This window comes from Beta vulgaris, chromosome 4, assembly GCF_026745355.1.
Source record: "Beta vulgaris subsp. vulgaris cultivar EL10 chromosome 4, EL10.2, whole genome shotgun sequence".
Taxonomy (NCBI): domain Eukaryota; kingdom Viridiplantae; phylum Streptophyta; class Magnoliopsida; order Caryophyllales; family Amaranthaceae; genus Beta; species Beta vulgaris.
This window is the reverse complement of record NC_079205.1, coordinates 40,631,882-40,642,743: the sequence shown is the minus strand read 5'-3', so window position 1 is coordinate 40,642,743 and position 10,862 is coordinate 40,631,882.

Sequence of the window (10,862 nt, the reverse complement as noted above, 5' to 3'; positions counted from 1 at the left end):
CATGAAGCGAGAGGTAGCAGAGTTCGTGGCTAAGTGTCTCACATGCAAAAGGTCAAGTTTGAGCACAAGAGCTCGCAAGGAAGGTTCAGCCCTGGATATTCCGAGTGGAAATGGGATTCTATATCAATGGATTTTGTGTCTGCATTACCAAGAATTAAGGCTGAAAATGATACAATTTGGTAGTGGTAGATCGTTTAACTAAATCGCAACTTTCATTCCTATGAAGAATACTTGGTCGATGGATCAATTGGCTAAAGCATATGTGAATGGGTGGTGAAATATCATGGTGTGCCTAAGGACATTGTTTTATCGTGATTCACGGTTCTTATCAATTTTGGTAGAGTTTGTAGAAGGCTTTGGGTAACTAATTTATTATTGAGTAAAGCTTTTCATCGGCTACAGATGGCAAACGAACGAACAATTCAGACTTTAGAAAATATGTTGCGATCTTGTGTTATGGAGTATCAGGGTTCGTGGGAGGATTTCTTGGATTTGATAGAATTTTCCTATAACAACAGTCATCATGCAAGTATATTGGTATGGCTCTGTTTGAGGCTTTATTGGTCGGAAGTGTAGACGTCCAGTCTGCTGGAATGATATTAGTGAAACTGTGGTGCTTGGACCGAATTCCTCAAGAGATGGCGAAAGAGGTGAAAGTGATTCAAGAAAAGATCAAGGTTTTAAGAGTTATGCTGATTTGAAGCGAAGGGATGAAGAGTTTCAGGTTGGGGAGAAGGTATTGTTGAAAATATCTCCAATGAAAGGGGTGATGCGATTTGGGAAGAAGCGAAAGTTAAGTCCAAAGTATATCGGGCCATATGAGGTGTTAAAGAAGTTCGAAAAAGTGGCATATAAGTTGATTTGCCAAATGTTTTAAGTCGAGTCATGATGTTTTCCATATATCTAGTTAAGGAAGTATATTTCGGATGTGTCTCATGTGCTGCAACCTGAGGCCATTGAATTAGATGATAGTTTGACTTACGAGGAAAGACCTGTAAGAATCCTTGATAGTAAAGTTAGAAGTACTCAGCTTGGATGTAAGATTAGTCAAAGTATTATGGTAAACCATCATATTGAGGAAGCAACATGGGAAGTTAAGCGGATATGCGCAAGAAATATCCGGCGTTGTTTTCGAGGTTAGTTGTCGAGTTACGGGGTCGTAACTCCTTTTAAGGGGGGTAGAATGCGATAGAGTTTCGCGCTTTACTATAGTTATGCATTTTAGCATATTTTTGAGTCATATATGCATTTTAGACATGAGCATTTGAGTCAGAAACTACAATTTTGAATTTTAATCCGTTTTTGGAAAGTGTTTATGACTTTTTGTCTTAAGTTTCGAGGTCGAAACTTCTTTTAAGGGGGTAGACTGTAATACCCCATATTTTTAGTATTTATTTAAATAATAAAATATTTATTTATATTTATTTTCTAAAATAAATATTTTAAGCAAAGGGTATTTTAGTATTTTCAATGATTTTAATTGTTTTGGCGGGAATATGGCGCCAAAATTGGATTTGTTAAGCTTTTGGTATTAAATCCTAGTCAAAAAATTTCAGAAAACCAAAAAAAAAAAAAAAAAAAAAATTTTTTTTTAGGGCCATATATTCCTACGGGATTTATGGTGAATGGGGGGAGTTTTGTTTTCCTATAACTTCCAAATTTATGATGGAGTTACAAATCTTGGTTTAATCCCTAATTTATGGTGAAGGTTACAAACTATTTAATTTTTGAAATTAAGTACTACCTATTCTACTCCTATAAATACCCCATACCTTAAGCCATCTTTTCCACACAAAAACTTTGAAGAATTCATACTCTCTTACTTCAAAGTTCTTCTTTCTCTTCCTATTATTCTAGTTTTATATTTCTTATTCAAGTTTCAATTTTCTTTGTTAAGAAAAATATTTTCATATTTCTTACTCAAAAATATTATGCTCATGATAGATCATTCATGTTTAAATTCATGATTAAGTTCATGTGGTAGATTGCTTGTTGGTTGGTATGAGAAAGCTCAAGTATAAGAATAAGTGAAGATACTAGTATTATTTTGTGCAAGATCAAGGTACGTTATGTAGCTAGATCTTTTAAAATGTGGTTTATATGATAAAGTTGTTTATTGATTTTATGGTTGGATTGGTTTAGAAATTTGGTTTAAAATGGTTACAATTTTTATTATTCACTCTTGAAAGTGAAAAGAAGGAATGATTTTATCAATCATTTTTATATAGAAGTTTTGTTATCCTTTTTGGAAAATTAAATTATTTTTACAAGGAAAGGTTGATTGGTTTTTATGAACTTTGAATGTTCAAAAAGTTGTTTATGAGGAAAGGAGGTTTATTCATGACTTACAAGTCATATTATTATTATTTCCGCTTGATTAATATCAAGAGATTCAAAGTCCACTTGTTGGCAATTATAGTTACCCCTTGATATAGCTCCGTGATGGGATGACTAGCTTGGGGGGTGTGCACACTTAGCAAAATAGAAGGGGAGATAAGAAGAGGAATTGTTTTCAGGATTATTTTTAATCCAAGTTGTTTGGAAAGAGTTTATTCTTAAAAGGTTATTCTTGAATTATTATTCAAGTGTTTGGAAAGAGTTTGTTCTTAAAAGGTTTTCTTGAATTATTATTCAAGTGTTTGGAAAGAGTTTGTTCTTAAAAGTTATTCTTGAATTATTATTAAGTGTTTGAAAAGAGTTTTTCTTAAAAGTTGTTCTTGAATTATTATTAAGTGTTTGGAAAGAGTTTTTCTTAAAATGTTATTCTTGAATTATTATTAAGTGTTTGAAAATAGTTTATTCTTAAAGAGTTATTCTTGAATTATTGGTAATGGAGTTTTCGAAAGAAAAATTGTTATGAACTAACAAATGTTTACTTATCTAGTATATTTCGTACTCAGTTTTATACTGACGCGTATTTCCTTTTTCCTATTTGGCTTTGCCTGTTTACCTTTTTGGTAAGCAGATTTGCAGGTGAATTTGGATGTGCATGGGAGCATACTAGGAAGGGATCTTCACCTAGATTAGAGTGTTTTTGTTTATTTTGAGTTTTGAGACAATATTTACTTTTATTAATAAAGAAGTATTATTATTTTTGGTTAAAGTCTTCCGCTGCAATTATTTTGTTAGTTAGTAGTTGGTTGCCGAAAGCGTGTTAGTCACGTGGCGGTAATACTCCTAAATTACTCAAATATTATTTATTAAATTATTTATTTAAAAGTGAGTAATTTGGGGGTGTTACAGCTAACAACAACAACGACCTAGCTGCTGATATTCGCCTCTTGGTGGAAAAACTGGCTCAAGAGGGAGTTGAGTGTCCCGATATTGTTGGGAACATGTGTGAGAGTTTAGCTAAGGTTAAGCCACCATACTATAAGGGGCAAGCTGATCCTACCTTCCTTGAAAACTGGATCAGAGAGTTTGAGAAAATCTTTGGGGCTATGAACTGTCCCGAGGGCATGCGAGTGGGTCAAACTGTGCTATACCTTAAGGATGAGGCTGACTTGTGGTGGAGAGAAAATGAAGCCAGACTGAGTGCTGTGGAAGGATTCACTTGGGATGCTTTTGTTATTGCCTTAAGGGGGAAGTTTTACCCTGCGTTTATGAGGAAACAGAGTGCCCAGGAGTTCATGAACCTTAGGATGTGTAGCTAGTATGACCATCTTTGAGTATTACAACAAGTTTATAGCACTGTCAAGCTTTGCACCCGAGGTTGTAGCTACTGAGGAGTTGAAGGCTCAGAGGTTTGAGTAGGGGTTGACTGATGAGATACAGCTGGAGTTAAAAGGTGAGACCTTGACATCCCTAGATATTGTGTATGGGAGAGCCACCGACATTTATGGACTTTGGTTGAGACGGGATAAAAAGAATTTTGTGGTAGGTGAAAAAAGGAAGAATTATAATGCCGGGGAAACTAGTGGAACTTTAAGAGAAATAGGAATGGGAATGGAAATTTCCAAGGGAGGAATCACTAGGACAACAACAATAAGGGTCGAACTGAGAGAGTGTATCACTGCAAGAAGTGTAACAACAACCACCCATGTAGAGACTTTAAGGGAGACCAAGTAACTTGTAGCTACTGCCAGAAGAAGGGCCATAGGGAGTATGAGTGCTTTATTAAGCAAAGGAAGGAGCAGAATGGCAATGAGAGTGGTAACCAGGTCAGATCAGGGTTCAACCAGTCAGGAACCAAGATTCTGAGCCTGTAGGGTTGCAGAACAACCAAGGAAACTATAGTAAGCCTCCTAGTGAGAATCTCAACCAGAATAAGGCTGCATGTAAACTGTACGTGATGAGTCGCAACGAAGCTGAAAGATCTGTCGACATAGTTTTCGGTACATTTTCTATTAACTTCGTCCTTATTGAAACATTGTTTGATTCGGGGGAGACTTATTCTTTTGTGTTGTCATCTTTCCTTAAGAGTCTGGAGTTAGTAGACTATGAAGAAATTGACTTACCTATCACTATACCTACTGGGAAGATCATAAGGTGTACCAATTGTGTAAAATTTGCCTCTGAAGATAGGAGACTGTTTATTTCCATCTGATTTAATAGAGTTCAATTTGGGAGACCTAAATGTTATTCTTAGAATGAACTGATCTAAGTCTCTACAAGGCTAATGTAGACTGTGAGGTTCAGAAGGTAGTGTTGAGAAATCCTTTGGGATTATTGACCTCCTATAGGTGTTTTGGGAAGCCTAAGAACTTTGGGGTTATCTTTGCGATGCAAGTGAGAAAGTTGATGAAGAAGGGGCGTGAGTTAATTTTTTGTAGTGTGCAGGATGTGAGTACGGAAGTTGGGGTGAATATCAAGGATGTCCCAATTGTGAAGTAGTTTATAGATGTATTTTCAAGTGAGATTTCGAGTATGCCACATGTGAGAGCGACTGAGTTCACCATAGACTTAGTTCCTGAAACTGCACCTATATCTAAGGCACCTTATACAATGCCATCACCTGAGATGAGTGAGTAGAAGATGCTATTGCAGGAGTTGCTGGCGAAGGATTATATTAGGCCGAGTGAATCACCTTGAGAAGCTCCTGTATTGTTTATGAAGAAAAAGGATGGGAGTATGAGGTTGTGTATCGACTATAGAGAATTGAACAATGTAAGCATCAGGAACAAGTATCCTTTGCCTAGAATAGATTACCTATTCGATCAGTTAAATGAAGCGAGTGTGTTCTCAACAATTGATTTGCGTTGGGGGTATCATCAGTTGAGGGTCACTAGTAGAATAAATGCTATTTGCTGCGGTGATATTGCTGCGGTTTTACCCATACGCAGCAATATATCACGTTAAAAAAAAAGAAAAATATAAAATAACCATATTGCTGCGGTTTCAACCGAAAACCGCAGCAATATTGTTTCAGCAGAAATTTTTCGAAATTTTTGACTATTTGACCAAATATATTGCTGCGGTTTCTGGCAAAAATCGCAGCAATATATTAAAATAATATTAAAAAATATTATTTAAACCTATTGCTGTGGTTTCTAGAAAAAACCGCAGCAATAGGGTTATTAGGGTTTTTTTTGAGGAATAGGTTTTAAGGCGTGGTTTTCTATGTCTCTCTCACTCCTTCCCTCTTCCCTCCTCCCTCACTGCCGTTTCCTTCCCTCTCTCACTCATCCGGTTTCCTTCCCTCTCTCACTCATCCGGTTTCCTCCCTCCTTCTTACTTTACCAGATCTCTCCCTCATTTTGTATGTCAACCACGGACAATCATCTCCGATTTTTCTCTCTCCTCCTCTTCATTGTTCTTCGTTCTTCGTCACTTGCGACCTACTGATCTTGGTCGTCGCTCGTCGTCCAACCATCTCGGTCGTCGCTCGTCGTCCAGCCATTTCCGACCGTCGCTCGTGGTCTACAACTCTGGGTCGTCGGTCGTCGCTCGTGGTTTTAAAATTTGGTTGGACGCACACAAGTAAAGAAGAAAGTGGAGCCAAAAGATATACTGGATGTCATGATGCAGGGTGCGTTCAGATAATAGCTAATGTGTCCATATGTAATGCTAATGCATGAGCTAGTTTTATGATAACAATGCTAAGGCAAAAACAATGAAATGATTTGAATTACACACGAAACCGGCGACGGAGAAGCCCAGCAAAGCAGATCTGGGTGTGTTTTAGTTCTTTTTTTTCTTAAATTTAATTCTTCGGTTTTAGTTTTTTTTTTAGATTTGATTTTCTGATTTTCTTCTTGTATTGTTATAATTTTTTAGATTTAGTTCTTTGATTTTAGATATTGTTATAATTTTCATCATCTTACTGTTATAATCTGTTAGGAGTTTCAATTTTTTTAATTTATTGTTAGTTTCATTGTGAATGAATGTGGTCTTATCTTGAAAGATAAGATGCTCATTTGTTATGTGAATTTGGTGGATAGTCTGCTTCTAATTTTTCAAATTTAATAGCAAAAAAGAAAAAATCTTTTTTTTACTTGTCTTCTAACATATTGCTGTGGTTTTTAGGTCAAAACCGCAGCAATATACTTAAGTAAATAATAAAAAAAAGGAATATTACTGCGGTTTCTAGGCCAAAACCGCAGCAATATTCTCTTATAAACTGATAACACATAATTATATTGCTGCGGTTTGGCATAGAAAACCGCAGCAAAATCTGACATATATTGCTGCGGTTTTAAATCGCAACAATATAATTATTACCTATTGCTGCGCCCTTAATTGTTGCGGCCCAAAACCGCAGCAATAGGTCACTTTTTGACTGCAGCAAATAGCATTTATTCTACTAGTGGGTAACTGATAAGGATGTACCTAAGACTGCTTTTATGACGCGTTATGGTCACTATGAGTTCACTGTAATGCCATTTGGGTTAACCAATGCTCTTGCCATATTTATGGACTTAATGAATAGGATTTTCCATGAGTTTCTAGATAAGTTTGTGATGGTTTTCTTTGATGATATATTGATATATTCGAGGAACGAGGTAGAGCATGAAGAGCACTTGAGAATTATTTTGGAGATGCTTAGAAAGAATCAATTATATGCCAAGTTCTCTAAGTGTGAGTTTCGTTTGGAGAAGGTAGCGTTTTTGGGTCACTATGTGTTTAAGGAAGGAGTCAAACCGCAGCAATATAATTATCTGTTATCCTGTAAAGATTCAAGTTGTGAGCAAGTGGCCAACTCCAAAGAATGTGTCAGATATTAGAAGTTTCCTAGGTCTAGCTAGTGATGAGTCATATTAATATAGGTATTTCATGATGCATTTAGGTTGCATTTAGGATCATTTAGTTGCATTTTTAGTCCATAATTGCATATAGTTACTTAAGTTGAGAAGATATCACTCTTGTGTGTGTTTTCGGTGTTTTTGATAGTTTTCAGGTATTGAGAACACAATTGGAGTATTATTGGACAAGCTTAAGCACGAGAAGCATCTAGGAAGGAGCTAAGTCAAATGAGAAGTCCAAAGGGCATCTTCGAGTCAGATTGCAACCCAAACATAGCGGAAACATATTAAAAGAAGTATGGAAATTGAGTCATGTGCACTATTTTGATCATAACTCATTATCCAGAGGTCGGAATTTAGTGATTTTAGTGGGGTAGGAAACTATACTTGAAGAGCTTTCCAACAGTGTATCACATGCCTCGATACGACTTCTAGTTTGCGAGATATGGTCTTTACAAGTTGACACTGTTTTGCAGGACGAAAACCCGCGAACGCGAGTTATTCCGTGTTGTTTAGTCGAATAGGGCCGTATCTTTTGACGAACTAGACTCTATTTTTCTAGTTGTTTTAGGAAATAGAAAGAGATAAAGACTCGGGGGAATATTATTATTTCCTATCTTATTTTCTATTTGGTGTTTTCCATCATTAATTCATTGGATATTAGAACTCTTTTTCTCTCAATTGTCAAGAACCCTAGTTTTAGTTTTTTCCCCAATTTACATTGAATTTTCAATAGAAGCTTTGATTTTGCAAGATTGGTTCTACAATTGGTATTATTTCTCTTCTCTTCTTATTCCTATTCAATCCTTGATTATTAATTCATGTTTGCTTATTTAATTATGAATATGTTTTCCCCAATTATGATTGAGTAGTCTATTTCTAGGGTTTAGGGGGATCCATGATCAATTAGGAAGGGATGTTTATAAAGTATTGATTTTTATTGATGTATGTTGATTCCTATTGAATGTTTTTATGTCTATTCAATCAAATTTGACCAGATTTGATCGTTATAGTGTTGCAATATTAGGTTATGCACCGAGAGGTATAAACTTGATATTAGGGTAGTTTCAATAGGTAGAGTTGGTATTAATAAATCGCGAGAGCCTGTTAATACCGTTCTATGGTTGTTTTAGACTTGAGAGAAGATTAACCTATTTAACTGCATTATTAATTGTCGATTTTTGTGTTTCACCCCGAAATATTGATCATTGGTGTCCCTATGCCCTAGACTTCTTATTATTGATAATTCTTGATATAGTTATAGTCTTGTTTAGTATAATTACTCACAAACACTCGTTCCTATACTCTAGATTTGACTGATAATTAGGAAAAGAACACTGTTTCTCTGTGGATTCGATCCTACTTCCCTAACTACTGTTTGTTAGAGGACTTTAGGATTACTTTTGATAAGGTGATACGACTTTAGCCTGTCAAAATTTGGCGCCGTTGCCGGGGAAACGATTTTATTCCATTTTCTTTAATTGTTTTAGAGTCTAGATTATATACTCTCGTCTCAGAGAACACTTTGTTATTTCACTAGGAACACTACAAGAGGGGGGGGGGGTGAATTGTAGTGTGGAACTTATTGCCCAAATAATGCGGAATTTTAAACATAAGCAATAAGGAACTGAAAGTGCAAGAGAGATTTTTACTGGAAACTTCTTGTCTCAATACAAGAAGAAAAACCACGACCTACTCAGGATTTAAACTCTTCACTATAATAGGAAATCTCCTATGATTCAACCTATTACATACTCAAGTTCCACTCGGAACTCCAACTCTCTCACAATCTCCACTCTATACTCTAGACTTAACTCTAAGTCTTTCAAGAGTTCCCACAACTCTTTACAAAAGGTTTACTCAAACCCTTCACCCCTAATAGACTTCACCCTAGTCTACGCATACACAACAAGAACTTACTCAAGTTCCTAATCGAACTTACTCAAGTTCCTAACTCGAACTTGATACAAGAATTCACTCAAACCTTTACCAAGTTCCCATTACAAGAGTTCACTCAAACCTTTAACCCCAAACTCAAATACAGACGCTTGATAATTTGGTTTAACTCTAGTATATAGAAACTGAATAACTGTAAAGGAACATGGCACTCGTAGGAACTTGAAACTCAAAGGAACTGACTCAAACAAGGAATAGAAAATATATTTTTTGTAACGCTATTCCTTAAGCCAAACTTATGGAATGACATAAGTCTAACACTATGGAAAGACATAGTCAGACAATTTGAAACTCAATTGAACTTGTATATTTATAGCAGTCTTTTAGAATGAACGTGGGATGAATCATGTGTTAGTGGTTAAACCATTATCCCATGATGTTCCTTCCTTAAGGAACACGTTCCTTAACACATCCCATGATCTCCATGATCACTGTTAAACGTGGGAGAGAATTAAGTTACTGCTTCCTAAATTTTAGCAACCACTTTGAGCATTAATTTGAAAATCTGATTTAATTAAAAACATATTAATTATTAAATCTGAAATTAAATTATTTTAATAAAAATATTATCTTTAAATTTCTTCCTAAAAACCAATAATATTTTTATTATCTTTTAAAAATAAAATCTTTTCTTAAAAAGATTTTCCATAAAATCAGATTTTTCCTTAAATAAAACGGTTACCTATAATCTAGGCATATTTTACTCAACTGACATAACTGTACCGTTGTAATGCTCCATCCTAAGTCTAGTTCCTTTTAATAGTTAGTTCCTTTAACTTAGATTAATAGACTACCACGTCTGTTCCTTTAGAGAACAATTTCTTTAACAATACTTATTATACGTATTATAAATCTGCCTTTTTATTTCCAAAAACTAAAAAGATAAAATTAAATTAATTAAAATCAGATTCCTAAAGAAACCGATTTTATTAAAAACTTATCTTTTATTTTAAAACTAAAACTTATCTTTTATTTTAAAACTAAAACTTATCCTAAAACAACTAACACATATTATTTATAAATATTTAACCACGTAGAGATTTATTAAGAAATAAACTCTTAATAAATTCTTATAGATTAAGATAATAATATGCATCAGATTTATTGACTCTTAAATACTTTTGACTCTAAGTTCCACGAGTTCCTTTGACCTTACGAGTTCCTTTAGACCTTGTTCCATTACCTTTCATGTTTCCATATACTTACATGAATCCTAGAAAATAAACTCATATTTTCTGCCTTCATGCTCCATGCTGCTCCAACTCAAGAACCGCATGTTGATAGCTCCACCTTTGGAACTTCAGTGTGCTAGTTCCTTTAAGAAACTTCGCACTCATAGTTCCTGCTCAGGAACTTCTTGTTTCAACTCTGAAACGTTATATTGCTGCTCCCACTCAGGAACTGCTCCAGAACTTCATATTCAATGTTCCTCATAGGATGTACCTAGGAACCGCTCTATTTGTGTTCCTTATAGGAACTCTTTTAGGAACTTCACTTGTTGGAAACCTTCATGATGTGATATATTCAACCTTTGATGACTTGTTTCATGTTAATGTAATATGCACATCTCAAACACACATGTTAGTTAGATAATCATCATTTGTTTACAATCATCAAAATACTACATGACTCAACAATTTCCCCCTTTTTGATGATGACAAACAAATGATGCTTATCACAAATTAAGCAATAAACGATGTACTTTAATTCCCCATAATGAACAAG